General features: G+C 49.1%; 5 non-coding genes across 5 annotated transcripts; all 5 read left to right on the top strand.

The window, feature by feature from the left end:
- The first annotated feature begins 3,284 nt into the window (after positions 1-3,284).
- Positions 3,285-3,357, top strand: TRNAK-CUU. The gene has a single exon. It is a non-coding gene; the product is annotated as a tRNA-Lys (tRNA).
- Positions 3,358-4,008: 651 nt separating this feature from the next.
- On the top strand, positions 4,009-4,080 carry TRNAE-UUC. Its single transcript has one exon. It is a non-coding gene; the product is annotated as a tRNA-Glu (tRNA).
- Positions 4,081-7,999: 3,919 nt separating this feature from the next.
- Positions 8,000-8,108, top strand: TRNAL-CAA. Its single transcript has 2 exons — positions 8,000-8,037; positions 8,063-8,108. It is a non-coding gene; the product is annotated as a tRNA-Leu (tRNA).
- Positions 8,109-9,593: 1,485 nt separating this feature from the next.
- On the top strand, positions 9,594-9,666 carry TRNAK-CUU. Its single transcript has one exon. It is a non-coding gene; the product is annotated as a tRNA-Lys (tRNA).
- A 3,966-nt stretch (positions 9,667-13,632) lies between these two features.
- Positions 13,633-13,827, top strand: LOC120376400. The gene has a single exon (XR_005587281.1). It is a non-coding gene; the product is annotated as a U2 spliceosomal RNA (small nuclear RNA).
- The last annotated feature ends 4,332 nt before the right edge of the window (positions 13,828-18,159 follow it).

The following is an 18,159-nucleotide window of genomic DNA, read 5'->3' as shown; positions in this document are numbered from 1 at the left end:
AATCACACCCCTTATCCCACCATCTAGATCCTTGAGAAATGCACAGGGGAAACTGAGGCACCCACACTGTATTCAGAGAAAACATTAAGAACAGCCCCACTTTGTAACACCTGTATACAACTAGTTATACACTTTAAAGGGGTGTAAAATAGTCAAGTATTGTGCTAAACAAAATGATACTCCAAACTGACCACCAAATTTAAGTTGCACGTTTTTCCCCTCAGGTGTGGGCTCTGGGGTGGGGCTGGGGTTGCGGGGTTCACAGTGCAGGCGGGTGCTCTGGGCTGGGGGTGCTGGTACTGGGGGGGGGCAGGGCTGGGGATAAGGAACTTGGGATGCAGACAGGCTGCCCCAGGGCTAGGGCCAGAGAGGACCCCCCTCCCTGTTACCGGCAGCCGCAAGCTCCAGAGGAGGGACCCATCGTCCCCACCTCCCGCAGCACACTCACTCTGCGCCACAGTCACTGCACATGCTCCTAGGGACTCTCTCAGGTCCAGAAAGCCCACTCGCCTTCCCTGTGGTGGGTACCGGGTGTCACGGAGTCCCTGGGCGATGCTCTGGAACTGCTCCCCACCAAGCCAGGCAGGACTTTGGGGAGCCTCCTCTCCCTCGGAGCAGACTTTTCTGGGCAAGAAGCTCACACGGCTTCACCTTCCTGGGTCTCTCCTTGGAGCATTCAGCATCCTCTGCCCCTCTGTGCGCTTCCCACAGCGAGCCCGCCCAGGTGGGGTCCTGGGGAAGCCAGAGGGTCCTGCCCCCCCACTTTGCAGTCAGACGTGACTCTCAGCCAGCCAGTAACACAGAGATTTATTCGATGACAGGAACAGGGTGTAAAACAGAGCTTGTAGGTACAGTGAACCGGACCCCTAGGCCGGGTCCATTCTGGGGGCAGTGAGCCAGACCCCCCTTGTCTGCACTTCACGCCTGGTCCCCAGCCAGCTCCAGACTCCCAAACCCCCTCCAGCCCCCACTCCTCTCTGCTCACCTGATCTCTTTGTCTCCAACACCTTCAGCTGGCACCTTTGCAGGGGAGGGGCTCAGGCCATCAGCTGCCTGGAGACAGGGTTTCGGCCATTCTCTGTGCAGACACCATCACACTGGCCCTCTAGGGCTTTACAACAATCACACCCCCTTATCCCACCATCTAGAGCCTTAAGAAATGCATTGGGGAAACTGAGGCACACAGACAGTATTCAGAGAAAACATTAAGCACATTCCCACTTCGTAACACCTGTATACGACCAGTTACATACTTTGAAGGGGTGTAAAATAGTCAAGTATCGTGCTAAACAAAATGATACTCCAAACTGACCACCAAATTTAAGTTGCATGTTTTTCCCCTCAGGTGAGGGTTCTGGGGTGGGGCTGGGGATGAGGGGTTCACAGTGCAGGAGTGTGCTCGGTGCTGGGAGTGCAGGCTTTGGGGTGAGGCAGGGCTGAGGATGAGGAACTTGGGGTGCAGACAGGCTGCCCCAGGGCTAGGGCCAGAGAGGACTCCCCATCACCACCACTGGCAGCAGCAAGCTCCAGGGGAGGGACCCCTCCTCTGCCCCTCTGCCCCCACAGCACACTCACTCTGCCCCACAGTCACTCCACATGCTCCTAGGGCCCCTCTCAGGTCCAGAAAGCTCACTCACCTCCTCTATGATGGGTACTGGATGGGGGGGGTTGCCATCACAGGTGGCCTTCCATGTAGCTGCCCCTCACCATAACTTCACTGTGGATGGGGGATGGGGCTGCCCCTTCCCCAGCATGGGGCAGGGGCAGGGGCAGGGGCGGGGGCGGAATCATAGGGTCAAACACTCACAGAAGCCCCAGCAGCTGCTAAGGTGAGTGATGTCCGTCTCCTGGCCGGAAGTCCCCTTCGTGTCTCCTCCAGGTAGCGGGAGAGGAGGGCTGCCAAAAACGGCAGGGTCCCCTCCCTCCTGAGGTGCTACAGCAGCTAGCACTGCTCTTATGCTGTAGCCCTTAGTCGGCGGCAGCAGCAGCAGCAAGGGAGAGAGACGCGCGCTGCGCACTCTTTACGTTCAGGCAGGGAAGCTCCAGGGTGGAGGGGGGGAAGATGCCATTTCTGGGGGATTGTTCCCAAGCTGCAATACTTTGTGTTCAAACATCTACCAGCTTCCTTGGTGAAAAATAACACCAGGTTTCTTTGCAATATACAAGAAAGAAGGAGTTCTTCTTCGAGTGATTGCTCATATGCATTCCAGTTAGGTGTGCGCACGCCGTGTGCACGTTCGTTGGAAGATTTTTACCCAAGAAACACTCGGTGGGTCAGATGGGTGCCCCCTGGAGTGGCGCCGCTATAGCGCCAGATATATACCACTGCTGACCCACCCGCTCCTCAGTTCCTTCTTACTGCCCGTGTCGGTCGTTGGAACAGTGGAGCGCGGCTTAGCTGACCTCCACTTCCCTAGCTACTCGTAGTTTCTCTCGTTAATTCTTGTATATATAGTTCAGATTTATATAGTTGTAGTTAACTTTATTCGTTTGTAGTATAGTTAGTGTATATAGTTCATACTATATATATGAATGGGTCACAACCTTAGCCCAACCGAAGGCACTGAAACAAACTCAAATGATGCTTCAGCTTCCTCCCTCAGCATCACAAGACCAACACAAAGAAAACTCCCGAGGAACGGGGCTCTGAGCATTGCCAGGTTGTGAGTTCCGTGCCCTCAGGAAGCAGCCAAAATGCTCGAACCCCCACCCGCTTCTCTTGGACCGCTGGCAACATGGTGTTTGCACAGGAGCCGCAAGCCCGTCTTTCCTGTCTTTGTCTATCCCGGCCCCTTCCCCCCAAATGCTTTCATCGGACGCTGCAGGGACCTAAGGACCTGCAGGTTCCCGCACCCACCTCCTAAAGCAAACAGTCCTTCCCTTCTCTGACATTCCTGGAGCCGCACATCCTTGGAAGAGTTTTACCCCAGGGGGTTCTGATTCCCTGCGAAAAGATGTGTCTGGCGGCCGGCGGGGAACTGTCTTCTCTGCCCCCTCTTTGGGCGCTGAGAAGCTTTTTCTGAGAAACAGCACCTCCTCCTGGTGGGAGAATCCTAAATTCCACCCTCCCACCCAGGTTTCTCTGAGCAGCTGCTAGATGATTTTCCCACTTCTCTGGTCTAGACACCAGCATCTAACTAGCCTTGGAACGGGCCCTGTTTGCTAGCTGGAGAGCGAAGGAACCAGGAAAGAAGGCAAATGTCAGGAAACGAATCTCAGCACGCAAAGAAACTTCCTTCGCTCTTCTTTTGCACTGGTGTGCCTTTGCTACCCCTTGAGGCCTAGCCTGACTAGCTCAGTCGGTAGAGCATGAGATTCTTAATCTCAGGGTCGTGGGTTCAAGCCCCCCGTTGGGCGTTTCATCTTGCACTCTTCGACATCACTCTCTCCCTTAGTCTCAGAGCATAACGGAATGCACTCTTTGTCCTCTCAACCAGCTGAGGCGGTCTCGGACCTTTAGTACATCATGAAGACAAGACACATTGACAATTCCATGGTCCTAAGAGAGTTGAGTCTCTTCTAGCCCAGGCAAGAGAGGGAAAAAATAACCTTTCAGAAGCTGATTGCCCCCCTCCCCCTGAGCAGCCATCTAGAGCTTCTCTACTTATTTCTATATCTTCGCCAGCGCTCAGTAGTTGAGATAACTGCTTCTTTCTCAAATCCTCCACCAGCCCTCTTCATTGGGATGGAGATTGCTTAAGGCTGACGATTCCACCACATCTTATTCATCCCTCATACATTTCTGTAAGCCCATGGAGAGTAAAACAAGATAGCAACAAAACTGTTTTTTTTTAAAAAAAAGACATGGCCTCAATGTATAACAATACTGGAAATTGTCTTAATATGTTTTCTGTTTCTTTTTCATATCAGTGCTAAAAATAGGAAGGGAACCGTAAGGAAACGAAGAGCTCAGAGCTTGTGTTAACCTCCTTTGAAGACGAACGAATGGCCTCAGTGGGACAGAAAGTAGGCCTAGAAAGTTATGCCCAACCCCCCCCAACTGTCATCTCCCTGGTGGTCTAGTGGTTCGGATTTGGCGCTTTCACCGCCACGGCCCGGGTTCGACTCCCGGTCAGGGAGTTATCCTCTTTGACAAAAGTCTACCTTGCCTTCCTCGCTTGGAGTTCAACCAGAAGAATGCAACTTCCTGGCCTCCTTCAGAATGCTCAGAAACTCTTTAGAGGCCATGGGGAAAGCAAAGCTTCCAACTACTACAATATGGCTATCTGCCCCTTAAAGCCCAGCCTCTGCACCCCTTTACACAAATACACTTACTTGTGCAAACAATTTAGTTTTTCCTTCTTACCGAGCCTAACCTAAATTAGAACAACATTGCACTTTGACCCAAGATCTTTTTCTTTTCTTTTCACTTTTCTTGGTGAAACCAAACCAAACCAAACAATCATTTTGGGTCCACCAAAATATTTCACTAAATATAATATTCATCCAAAAACCTTTCACCCAGCGCTATATACAAGTCTTTGGAAGTAACACCCCGGAGAAAGATCATTAAGCTTTTCCATTCCTAAGATCTAGCCGCTGAAGGCTTCTGAGCATGGGCTATGGGCCTTTCACCTCTAGGCCAGTGGTTACCCTCTTGCTCAGGTGGCTACTGATGAAAGGCAACGTGGTTTAGTGGCAGATCCATTTCAGCCTCCCCCTTCCAATGTCTACAGGAGGGTGTTTGTTTCACAGTGCATCTAAGAATCAAATCAATTCTCTTGAAACCTCAACCTGGAATCAAGGTGATTGTAGGTCAAGGAAGGAAGGTTTTGTTCATCCTGTTCTAGTAAATGCTCAAAGTTGCGATGCTTCTTGGAGCTTCCAGACACATTGGCCAGAATTTTCAGAAGGTCTCACACCCACCGCTAGGGCCAGATTTGCAGAAGAACTAGGCTCCCAGTTAGGCACTAAAATCTTTAGCCAGATTGTCAAAAAGGCTCAACCTATTTTTCCAAAAGATGAGTTATTTTTGAAAAAGCTTGTAAAGATTGTGGGTGCTGGTTACTTGTCTATGTGGCCCACACTGCTGGAGTTGGAGGTTCACCATTGTTTTCTCAGAATGCGGTGTCCGTAGTCTGCCTCAGTTCTGGTGTCCATCTTTTATTCTCCTAATAAATCAGCAGGGAGACTAAAACAACATCGGACTCACAGGGCTCCCGGAAACCTGCCAATTTGGCTCACGGTGAAGGTGTATACAAATCATCTGTGCTGTAGAAGGGCTCTGGGAGTTGAAAGAGCTGTGAATTTAACCCTCTAGGTTTCGGGCCTAATCTGAAACTGTTTCAAAACCAATTCCTTAAATAGACCATAGTTTGAAGCATCAGCAATAGGCATCTTACTGAATATATCCAGAGCTTTCCCAGCCAATTTGGCAACCAAAGTTGTCATCTTCCCTTTCCCGAATAAGCACTTTGTCTGTCCTCCGGGCAACACGCTTAAAAATCACTACCAGTGTCTCAAAGCAATCAGCTGTGCACATATCCTGCTCGACTACGCCACTGTGATGGGTTCGGTCACAGAGATCCCCTTGGGACTGAAATTACTTCGAGCCCGTTTTCCCTGCCAGCTTGGGACTCCAGAACCCTGCCTTGTTGAGCCAGACACCCTTGCCTGCTGCAACACAGACCCAGGCTCTGGGCCACACCCCAAAGCTGCAGACTTTAACTCAAAACAGCTCAGCACCTGTCTCCAGCACCCAGCTCCCAGTGGGATCCAAAACCCCAAATAAATCCCTTGTACTCTCTATAAAGCTTATACAGGGTAAATTCCTAAATTCTTCACCCTCTAGATCACTGATAGAGAGAGATGCACAGCTGTTTGCTCCCCCAGGGATTAATCACTTCCTCTGGGTTTATTAATAAACAAAAGTCATTTTATTAAGGTTAAAAAGTAGGAGTGAAGTGATTTCAAGTAATAACAGACAGAACAAAGGAAGTCACCAAGCAAACTAAAACAAAACACAAGCCTAAGCCTAATACATTAAGAAACTGATTCCAGGAATAGCTCACCCTCAGAGGTGTTCCAATCAGCTTCTTTCACAGACTAGACTCCTGCCTAGTCTGGGCCCAATCCTTTCCCCTGCTTCGGTCTTTGTTACTTCCAGCAGACATCTTAGGTTTTCTCATGACTGGCAGGGGTTTTCTCATGACTGGCAGCCCCTTTGTCCTGCTTCACCCCCTTTTATAGCTTTGGCATAAGGCGGGAATCTTTTGTCTCTCTGGGTCCTCACCCTTCCTTCTAAACGGAAAAATACCAGATTTAAGATGGATTCCACTATCGTGGTCTCTGTAAGACCCCCTAGTTTCCATTCTTCCTGGGTTGGCCCACACGTACACAGGAAGGTTTGCAGGTCAATAAACCATTTACAACCAATTGTCAATGGGAGCCGTCAAGGTTTTAAACCGCCATTAGTGGCCCACGCTTTGCACAATTACAATAGGACCTCAGAGTTAGACTTCATATTTCCAGCTTCAGAGACAAGAATGAGACATGCATACAAATAGGAGGCATATATTCAGTAGGTTAGAACCTTTGTTATGATACCTTACAAGAGACCTTTTGCATCAAGCATATTCCACTTACATCATACTCACACTTATAAGCATCTTTTCATAAAACGTATGGAGTGCAACGTCACCGGGTGCCCTACCTACCCTGCTTTCGCTGCTTCCTGATGGCACAGAATTGACAACAAAAGAGCCAGGCTAGGAGGCTTCTAAAACCGAGAGAGCTGTTCTATCGCGTCCACATCCTCTCAGGAGGTGTCAAACCCCTCTCTCCGTTTCCATCCCCAAATCCTATCAGCTCAATGAGTTTTGTCCCGGAAGAGCCTCGAGGAGGCAGAAGAAGCGGAGAGGATTGCGCTGGGGGTAAATAAAACAGAGACGAGTTGTTCCTCTTGGGATTTTGGTGTGTTTCCCTGGTGATCCTGACGGAGGAACGGGAAGCATAATTCCATTTTTTTCAATGCCTCGGATTGGGTTCAGCTGGTGAACTCTCTGCTCTTGTTCTCACAGGGGAATGGAGACTGGACCGGTTTCCCAATTTGGACAGAAAGTGGCTTGCCAAAGCCGAGGAGAGCCTGCTTCCTGCCTGCACCGAGTTGACAAACTGGGGAAGCCAAAGCTGAGAGACCCCGTAGACGAAGTCAGAGTGCTATCCGCTCACATGGAGGGGGAGCACAAGCCCTCCCTGGGTTTCTCTGCCCAAATTATAATCAGTTGAGTGATTTTCCTGGACGAGCCTCTAGGTAGGCAGAAGAAGAAGTGAAGAGGGTTGCGATGGGGTAAATGAAAGCCGAGGACTCTTCCTCTTGAGATGTCTTTGTCTTGCTCTTGTGATTCTGATGGATGAACCTAAAGCGTCATTTGAGCGTGTTTCAGGGCTTTTCCTCGGGCTCAGGTTGTGATGCTGAGCACAGGGGTTCCTTCACTCTCTCTGCTTGGACCCTCTGTAATGGGGAACGGACCAGCTTTCGAAAGAGCCTAGTGGAGCTGAACGAAAACAGCAGTAAACATCCAGGTTCACCCTAGATTAATCTTTTGTCCCCAATTTTCTGGGGAAACAAAACAAAAACAAGGTTTTCTTAAGAACTCAACACCCATTCAGGCTCCAAACTCTTTTGCAAGATTTCCAGAAGGGCTCAACACCCTGAGTGCTGAGCTAGTTTGGGAAAAAAACCCAAACAAGGCCGGTACCGATTGTGAGTGCTGGCTGCTTGACTCTGTGGCCCACCGTGCGGGAGTTTGAGGTTCTCATTAAGCTAAGTGTCTCTATTCTGCCTCTGTCCTAGTGTCCATCTAATAAGTGAGGGGGGAGATTAGAACACCTCAGAAGGCACAGGGTTGTAGGAAACCTGAAACTTTAGATGAGGGTGATGGTGTCTAAAAACCAGATGTGATGTAGGTGTTGAACGAGAGATGCTGTCTTGGCCTCCTTGAGCGGCTCATACAATATTGAAGAAAAGGAGGGTTGAGAGAGCTGCTTTTGTCCCAGCGTCAGGATGGCCGAGTGGTCTAAGGCGCCAGACGCAAGGCTCTGTCTTTCCCACAACTGGGGCTTCTGGTCTCCTGCAGGAGGCGTGGGTTCAAATCCCACTCCTGACACAACCTCTTGATTCCACCTCAAGAGGTGGCCTGGTTTCAATTGCCCTTGTAACATATTGGAAGAGCCCTTGTTTAGGAGCTTTCTTAGAGTAGCGGCAAGAGAAGTTAGAGGGAATCGTAAATACCTTCGGAATCCATGCGCTCAAGGCACCTAGTTGGGTAAATTCCAGTTTATTCCCCACCAGAAAGTTGGCATTGCTTGATCTTGGGCAGGTATGGATGTCAAACATATACAGGTGGAGGAAGAAGGGAGCAGTACAGTAGACACTGATAAAGGGAAGGGAAGACTCTTAGTCTCAGGGTTTGGGCTTGAGCCCTAAACTGGGTGCTCTACGTACTCTGGTTTGGCTGCTTCATGAGGGCACAGAATTGACAACATAGGGAGCAGAGACAGGAGGCAGCTACAACCAAGAGCCCTGTTAGATTGTGTCAACATCCTATCAGGAGGTCTCAAAGCCTCTCTCTCAGTTTGTATCTCAGAAATTCTATCCGCTCCAGGATCTTTCTCCATCAAAGAGCCGCTAGGTAGGCAGAAGAAGAGGTGGAGAGGGTTGCGATGGAGGTAACAAAAGCAGAGAAGAATTGTTCCTCTTGGGATTTTTTGTGTTTCTCTTGTGATCCTGACGGAGGAACCGGAAGCATCATTAGATTTTTCTGGCTACTTTCTGTCCAACAGATTAAGTTGGTCCATTGTCCATTCCCCTCAGGGGTTAAGAGCTGGAACCCCTGTGCTCAGGGTCACAACCTTAGCCCAACCGAAGGCACTGAAACAAACTCAAATGATGCTTCAGCTTCCTCCCTCAGCATCACAAGACCAACACAAAGAAAACTCCCGAGGAACGGGGCTCTGAGCATTGCCAGGTTGTGAGTTCCGTGCCCTCAGGAAGCAGCCAAAATGCTCAAACCCCCACCCGCTTCTCTTGGACCGCTGGCAACATGGTGTTTGCACAGGAGCCGCAAGCCCGTCTTTCCTGTCTTTGTCTATCCCGGCCCCTTCCCCCCAAATGCTTTCATCGGACGCTGGAGGGACCTAAGGACCTGCAGGTTCCCGCACCCACCTCCTAAAGCAAACAGTCCTTCCCTTCTCTGACATTCCTGGAGCCGCACATCCTTGGAAGAGTTTTACCCCAGGGGGTTCTGATTCCCTGCGAAAAGATGTGTCTGGCGGCCAGCGGGGAACTGTCTTCTCTGCCCCCTCTTTGGGCGCTGAGAAGCTTTTTCTGAGAAACAGCACCTCCTCCTGGTGGGAGAATCCTAAATTCCACCCTCCCACCCAGGTTTCTCTGAGCAGCTGCTAGATGATTTTCCCACTTCTCTGGTCTAGACACCAGCATCTAACTAGCCTTGGAACGGGCCCTGTTTGCTAGCTGGAGAGCGAAGGAACCAGGAAAGAAGGCAAATGTCAGGAAACGAATCTCAGCACGCAAAGAAACTTCCTTCGCTCTTCTTTTGCACTGGTGTGCCTTTGCTACCCCTTGAGGCCTAGCCCGACTAGCTCAGTCGGTAGAGCATGAGACTCTTAATCTCAGGGTCGTGGGTTCAAGCCCCACGTTGGGCGTTTCATCTTGCACTCTTCGACATCACTCTCTCCCTTAGTCTCAGAGCATAACGGAATGCACTCTTTGTCCTCTCAACCAGCTGAGGCAGTCTCGGACCTTTAGTACATCATGAAGACAAGACACATTGACAATTCCATGGTCCTAAGAGAGTTGAGTCTCTTCTAGCCCAGGCAAGAGAGGGAAAAAATAACCTTTCAGAAGCTGATTGCCCCCCTCCCCCTGAGCAGCCATCTAGAGCTTCTCTACTTATTTCTATATCTTCGCCAGCGCTCAGTAGTTGAGATAACTGCTTCTTTCTCAAATCCTCCACCAGCCCTCTTCATTGGGATGGAGATTGCTTAAGGCTGACGATTCCACCACATCTTATTCATCCCTCATACATTTCTGTAAGCCCATGGAGAGTAAAACAAGATAGCAACAAAACTGTTTTTTTTTTAAAAAAAGACATGGCCTCAATGTATAACAATACTGGAAATTGTCTTAATATGTTTTCTGTTCCTTTTTCATATCAGTGCTAAAAATAGGAAGGGAACCGTAAGGAAACGAAGAGCTCAGAGCTTGTGTTAACCTCCTTTGAAGACGACAGATGGCCTCAGTTGGACAGAAAGTAGGCCTAGAAAGTTATGCCCAACCCCAGCTGTCATCTCCTGGTGGTCTAGTGGTTCGGAGTTTGCGCTTTCACCTCCACGGCCCGGGTTCGATTCCCGTTCAGGGAGTTATCCTCTTTGACAACAGTCTACCTTGCATTCCTCTCTTGGAGTTCAACCAGAAGAATGCAACTTCCTGGCCTCATTCAGAATGCTCAGAAACTCTTTAGAGGCCATGGGAAAGCAAAGCTTCCAACTACTACAATATGGCTATCTGCCCCTTAAAGCCCAGCCTCTGCACCCTTTACACAAATACACTTACTTGTGCAAACAATTTAGTTTTCCTTCTTACCGAGCCTAACCTAAATTAGAACAACATTGCACTTTGACCCAAGATCTTTTCTTTTCTTTTCACTTTTCTTGGTGAAACCAAACCAAACCAAACAATCATTTTGGGTCCACCAAAATATTTCACTAAATATAATATTCATCCAAAACCTTTCACCCAGCGCTATATACAAGTCTTTGGAAGTAACACCCGGAGAAAGATCATTAAGCTTTTCCATTCCTAAGATCTAGCCGCTGAAGGCTTCTGAGCATGGGCTATGGGCCTTTCACCTCTAGGCCAGTGGTTACCCTCTTGCTCAGGTGGCTACTGATGAAAGGCAACGTGGTTTAGTGGCAGATCCATTTCAGCCTCCCCTTCCAATGTCTACAGGAGGGTGTTTGTTTCAGTGCATCTAAGAATCAAATCAATTCTCTTGAAACCTCAACCTGGAATCAAGGTGATTGTAGGTCAAGGAAGGAAGGTTTTGTTCATCCTGTTCTAGTAAATGCTCAAAGTTGCGATGCTTCTTGGAGCTTCCAGACACATTGGCCAGAATTTTCAGAAGGTCTCACACCCACCGCTAGGGCCAGATTTGCAGAAGAACTAGGCTCCCAGTTAGGCACTAAAATCTTTAGCCAGATTGTCAAAAAGGCTCAACCTATTTTTCCAAAAGATGAGTTATTTTGGAAAAAAGCTTGTAAAGATTGTGGGTGCTGGTTACTTGTCTATGTGGCCCACACTGCTGGAGTTGGAGGTTCACCATTGTTTTCTCAGAATGCGGTGTCCGTAGTCTGCCTCAGTTCTGGTGTCCATCTTTTATTCTCCTAATAAATCAGCAGGGAGACTAAAACAACATCGGACTCACAGGGCTCCCGGAAACCTGCCAATTTGGCTCACGGTGAAGGTGTATACAAATCATCTGTGCTGTAGAAGGGCTCTGGGAGTTGAAAGAGTTGTGAATTTAACCCTCTAGCGAGATGGCCCTCTTCTGCTTCCCAAAGGCTTTGGCTGCAGTAACAGCCCTGGGAAAAGCCCTGGCCCTCCTCACCTGCCCTTGCCCAGCACAACGCCTTTTCGGGCCTACACAGCTCCTCACACAACACCCGCCTGGGACCTTACCCTCACCTACCAGCTCAGCAGCACCTTTTTTCCTCTCAAAACCTCCTCTTGCCACCCTCCCCCTTCCACACTTCACACTCACCTCATCGCAAACTCACCCATGGCCCCTTTGGCTTCTCAAGCGCCTCTGGAGGGACGCAGCTTCCCAGGCACGCAGATCCTTCCCTTCAACGCGCACTGGATGGACATTCGAAACACAGCCCTTTCCAGGAGGTAATGCGTTGCTTTTGGACCCTGACGCCCAGCAAGAAGTCCTGGGACTCTTTTTCTGACCAATGGACCCCACTGACTTGCCTTTACCAAGCAGAAACTAAGGACCGGCTGATGGCTCTCTTTGCAAACGGACGCCATCAGACTGAGCCACGAGGCGTGCTGCAGGATAGCCCCTCCCCACCAAAAAGCAATGCCGTGACCCGGATTCGAACCTAGGCTGCTGCGGCCAGAGCGCAGAATACTAACCACTATACGATCATGGCCAGGCGCTGGGGGTGCAGGCAGCAACCCAGTGGAAAATGCTCAGCTCTGTGCTCTCGGGGCAGCTACCTACCTCGCCAGCATCACAGGTATTTCTCAAGTCTCCCCATTACAGTCACAGGTAAAATGCTGAGCAAAGGAAAAAAGACAGGAAGCCAATCCCATGCCTGTCCCTTTTCTGTCTTCCTCCACCCCTGGACCAAGTCCCTCCCCGTTTGTCTTGGCCATTGTCCTCATGCCCCTGGCCAGCCTATTTCCCTTTGCATTTTTCCGTGGAGAGGAATGTTTATGAGTTTGTACCCAATTTTTTAAGGCTTTGCTTTGGCAAGGCTGTTGCCTGCTGTGAGAAAAACAGAAGGGGGCTACCTGAACTGGTGTCACTGGCTGAAGCTTATCTATAGTATATGAAAAAAGCTCAGAGCTCTGAAAATGGTTTATTTACTTTAAGATTCTCATGTTAGTGAGATTGTTTCCTAGCTAGCAGGGGACTGTTTTGTGATGTGCATTCTACTGGCTCTTTGGTTTTGTATGTTTTTGGGAGGAACGGTGGAGGAGAGTATCACGGTTGAAGAGCAGCAAAGAAATGCGTTGTTGTTTGTGTTAACGTTTGGTTTTTCCTAAAAGTGTATGGTTTGGAGTCATTTGTAACTCTTCGGTTAGTTATTGGTAACGGCTTCTTATTGGGCCCCTGAGTTGAAAGGCTGCTCTTGCAGATTTGAGTTTGTCATTGTTGGAAGGTCAGTTCAAGAGCTGCTTTCTTAGTCTAGTCCGTGAGGCTCTTCCGCCCCTCCTTAATATACCTTCCAGAAGGTGATTGCATGGTTTCCCTCGTCTTCCCACAGAAGAGAAATTGTCCATCCCTTTCCTGTGGGAAAACACCAGTGTTTTAACTTAGGAAACGGTCAACGTTTTGCCCAGATGAGTGCTAGTTCATAGGCGCAGAAGAAGAGGAAGGCTGTGGCCCTTTGAGTCAGATTCCTAGCGTTTCAGGCCAGAAGGAACCAGCCGATCACCTCAGAGGGACTAAGGGGCACCAATGCCCCAAATGGCAAGGAATTGCTTTGATGCAATTGACTGTCTGTTTGAGCTAGTTCTGTGGGAAGGAGCAGAAAAGAGCCTCGGGCTGTGGAATAGCGCCTGCATAGGCTTTCTTTACCCTGTTTTGCTGTAAGAGTTAACAGTGAGAGATTGGTAGTCCAGGTCAGTGGGTGGCTTTATGGAAATTAGGAGTATAGAGGGGAAACCAGGGAGAGGAAGGCATCTGCAAGACTTGTCTGTCTTTGAACAGAATTGTGTGTTAAGGGTTCTTGCTTGAAGTCTTCCACTGGAGTCATTTTGGGGAAGTGATTCTCAGGTAGAGTTCCCGAGTTGTGGTGGTTGTTGCGGTTCTGGGAGCTCGTCCTGGTGAGGTCGAAATGAGTGGGCGCAGGGGTGTGCGTGCATAGCAGAATGTGAGTATTGTTTTTGGCTCCTTGGAGCTCAGATCAAAGTGTTGTGTCTGTTCTTATCAGTTTAATCTCTGATACATCCTTGATGTGAGGACTGTATATTAACTTGATTTTTGAAGCAGGGGGGGTTAGAACAGAAGCTTGCTTTGTCTGCCCTATGCATTGATCTGGTATTGCAGTGCTTCCAGGATCGGTGTATCTCCTTTAGAGGAGAACCTTCTGGTTAGAAAAGCAGAAAAGAGTTGAACTGTGATACTTTCTTTAAAGCAAATGTTTTTTGAAGTAGCAGAAAAATCTGGGTGTTTTTCTTTCTTTACAGTTTCTTGGAAGTGTTTTGTGAGTCTATAGATGTGAGAGGTTCTTCTTTGTCTTGCTAGAGAGTTATTTAAGAAGCTGGACTCCTTCTTTCTGCTGAGAGTCTTTTCAACAGTATGAGGGACAAATGCTTTCCAGATTCTGGGTCTGTTGGGGAGATGGGATTTTTTTGTTTGTTTTTTTTTGTATTTTTCGGGGGTGGGGTGGGGCGGTTGGTAATATTTGAAGTCACGTGTATATCCACAACTGCATGAGTTACACAGACTTCTCCCCACCCGGCCTACGTTCTATGTATCTTGGTTCGTAAGATCAAGACAAGGCACTAGGTGTCGTGCTGCACCCAGCACACAGGGGCCCCAATCCTGATTCCCCCCCCCCCAAGCCTACTGTAATCTAAATGCTTCATAATAACCCTTAGCTTCTCATTGTTGCCATCCTCGCTATTGGAAAATCCCCCAAATCATGACAGTGGCTTACAAATCAGGAGGATTCTTTTTTAAAAAAATGTAATGTGGGTTCTCTTTCTTTCCCTTCTGGTTTTCTGAACCAGGAAAGCTAGAAACTTACCTTTCTAGTGTGGCCAGAGCCCCAGAAAGCAGCAGCCCCCGGCGCCTGGGGCTGGCAGGCAGCGGGGCTCCTCACTTTAATTTCACCCACCAAGTATCAAGTGTGAACTCCTCAGGCACTAGAACAGCCTTAACATGGAGTCACAGACAGACCCCTTGGGCACCCTGACTCTATCTTGCTACCCAGGGGTAGTAGAAGCTGCTGTAACACGCAAGCTCTGTATGTCCTTTAGGGCTAACCCTAGCCAAACAGCCAGGATCCCTTGCTGCTGCTTAGAAGGTGTGCCGTCTCCCTGAAGTCCAAGCAGCATCGTGGGGAGGGGGGAACAACAGTTTCTTCCTGACAGGGATTTTTATTCCATTCCCCCAGAGCTCAAGCTGATGGGGGCAAGTGTTTGTGCAGGGCTCTGCCTCCTTGTAGGTGTGTGAGGAGGAGCAATCAGCCAAGTCTTTTGTCCACGGATGATCCACAGTGGCTTGCCTGATGTCTCAGTCAGGGCCTTCTCTTGTTGGAAAGGAGATGACGCCTCTTCTGATAAACTACCATTTCACACTTGGTAATGCTTCTCTCCTGACTGGTGGTGTGGCGGCGGCAAGGGGGTTTACAGCTTTAGTGCCAACGCCTATATATCACCTTACAACATGGGCTACGGCTATTATAGGTGAGAATAATGCATGAAGCAACTCACAAGCTTGTCATAAACTCTAAACACATTTTTATAAAGCTAATGCCTGTTTTAACAACACTAACAAACAAGTGAGCAAGACTAGTTTCCAGCCATGTGTTTGTCACTTTTCAGTAAGGCCTAGGGGCCTTGGCATGAGCTGGCACCTGGTCTGCCAGTGTCAGAAGAGGATCTTCCCTCTCTTATCCCCGGGTGTCTGTACTGGGAGCAGTACTGTTCAACTTATTCATAAATGATCTGGGGAAAGGGCTAAACAGTGAGGTGGCAAAATTTGCAGATGATACAAAATTGCTCAAGAGAGTTAAGTCCCAGGCAGACTGCCAAGAGCCACAAAGAGGTCTCACAAAACTGGGTGACGGGACAACCGAATGGCAGATGAACGTCGGTGCTCATAAGTGCAAAGTAATGCACATTGGCAAACATAATCCCAACTATCCCTATAAAACGATGGGGTCTAAATTAGCTGTTACCACGCGAGAAAGAGATCTGGGAGTCATTGTGGATAGTTCTCTGAAAACATCCACTCAATGTGCAGCGGAGCGTTGGGAATCATTAAGAAAGGGACAGGTAATAAGACAGAAACTATCATATCGCCTCAATATCAATCCATGGTACGCCCACATCTTGAATACTGCATGCTGATGCGGTCGCCCCAATCTCAAAAAAGATATATGGGAATGGGAAAGATTCAGAAACGGACAACAAAGATGATGAGGATATGGACCAGCTTCCATCTAAGAAGAGATTCATAAGATTGGGACTTTTCATCTTGGAAAAGAGACGACTAAAGGGGGATACGAGGGAGGTCTATAAAACTATGACCGGCGTGGAGCAAGTAAATAAGGAAGAGTTATTTACTCCTTCTCATAACACACGAACTAGGGGTCACCAAATGAAATTAATAGGCAGCAGCTTTAAAACAAACAAAGGAAGTCTTTCTTCACGCACCACACAGTCAACCTGTGGAACTCTTTGCCAGAGGATGTCGTGAAGGCCAAGACTATAACAGGGTTCAAAAAAGCACTAGATAAATTCGGAGGATAGGTCCATCTATGGCGCTTTGCCAGCGGTATCCCTAGCTAGGTATCCCTGTTTGCCATAAGCGGGGCATGGGCGACAGGGGATGGAGCACTTGATGATTCCCTGTTCTGTTCATTCCCTCTGGGGCACCTGGCATTGGCCGCTGTCAGCAGACAGGATACTGGGCTAGGTCTTTAACTTGGACAGGTAGCTGGGAAGACAGTAAATCAGACAGAACCCGTTCGACAAACCTCTTCATTTCCTTGTTATTGCCTGACTCCTTTAATTCATTTCCTTTTCCTTATTTCCCAGCAGACCGACTAGCCCCCAGATTTGGGTGCTAGCAGAGGGACCTGACGAGCTCCTTCTTTTCGGCAGCGTTGAACATGCCAGGGCACAGTCAGATTCTGGATGCTCATCTGAATGTAACGCCTAGCGCTCACCTTTATTTCTGTTTCTTAGCTCTTTTGGGCCATCGATCTTTGGTCTGACCCGTAGGATCCCTGCATTAGGAGAGATGGCTAATTAATGAGCCCATAAACCTTGGAAATCAAATGAAACCTGAAGTCCGTAGAAGACCTCGAAAGGCCCTTGGGGGGTGGAGTGCGAGCTGAGGAAGAGTTCCCTGCACAGCTTACCTCTCCATTCTCGTTTTCCTGTCCTGAGCGCAAAGCCAGGAAGCAGCTCCGGGTAGGGAGGGGATACCATATGTGTGCAGTGGTTAGACAGGAAACAGCAAGGAACTGGACTTGTATGGAGTGAAACTGTAAGCATCTTCTGTATGCCTGATGACTGCAGGTTTGAGAGAGTTATGTGGGAAGTGGAGGCTTTCGGTGGCTTTCAGAGGAAATGTAATGGAAAGGCAGCAGAAAGTGGAATCCCAGGTTTTTAAACAATCCTCCACTAACACACCAAACAGCTCAGGTCTAGTTACTCATTGAAAATTAGAATAAAGTTACAGCAAGATTTCATCATAAATGAAGTCAAACCCTAAAGATTTCAGAACACAACTGCTACAAGGAGCCACGAGGGAAGCAATACAAAGTCAACCTTGCCTCAGAGAAAGGCAGTTAAACAATTTCTCTTTTAAAGCAGCATAATCTCCCAAACGGAAGTGCACTGTTCCCGGAGAAGGGTCCTGGAGAGGTTTCCTCGTTGGTGCCGGCCATCCACCTCCCGAAGGCGGGAGCTAGGTCGACGGAAGAATTCTTCCGACCAAGGCGCGGACTGATGTAGCCGCCGATGACGTTCCCGTGCAGCCCAGGCCCAAGGGTCGGTGCGTGCTGAACAGTTAAGTCAAAACAGCTCCGTCCGTCAGAGGTGTGCAAAAGGGAAAACCCGCTCCTGGGCGACGCGACCACGCCACCCTAACCCGCAGCATAGATAAGGGCATTCGGGGAGGCGGTGGGTGGGCCTCAAGCGACGGAAAACCCTCCTCCAGCACGGGGTTGTGACAGCCTAGTCTCCGTAGCACAGACAGGGTGGCCACCAAGAGACAGGAACAGACAGCGAAAGCCAAAGCGGCCCCAGGGTAGGGGGTGAGGCTGCCTGTTGGACGAGGGGACCAGGTGGGACAGGCGTTTTGGACAGGCCGTCCTCCCGTCAAAGGAGGAAGAGCCCGAGAAGAAGGGGCGGGAAGAAGCTACAAGCAGGGAAAGAAGCAGAGCAGGCAGGCAGCTCTCCTTAAAGCCAAAGAAGGCACTGGTCCAAACCCCCCAGAAGCAGACTAGAGAGCAGATCAGCTGCAAAAGACCAGGGAAAGCCAAGAACACAGAGAGACCCAAGTAAAGTTTCGGAGCTGAGCTTTGCTTACAAGGAGGAACGTGTGACAAAGATACCTAGAAGTACAGGGCCTGTGGAAAAGAGCACTCCCAAAGACCCAGACTAACAACTGCTTTCCTGAAAACCTGCTTTGCAGTGCACTAAGCCTAAACAGCCCTCTGTCAATT

This window comes from Mauremys reevesii, linkage group 12 (assembly GCF_016161935.1).
Source record: "Mauremys reevesii isolate NIE-2019 linkage group 12, ASM1616193v1, whole genome shotgun sequence".
Lineage (NCBI taxonomy): Eukaryota > Metazoa > Chordata > Testudines > Geoemydidae > Mauremys > Mauremys reevesii.
This window is presented reverse-complemented; position numbering and strand designations above follow the sequence as displayed.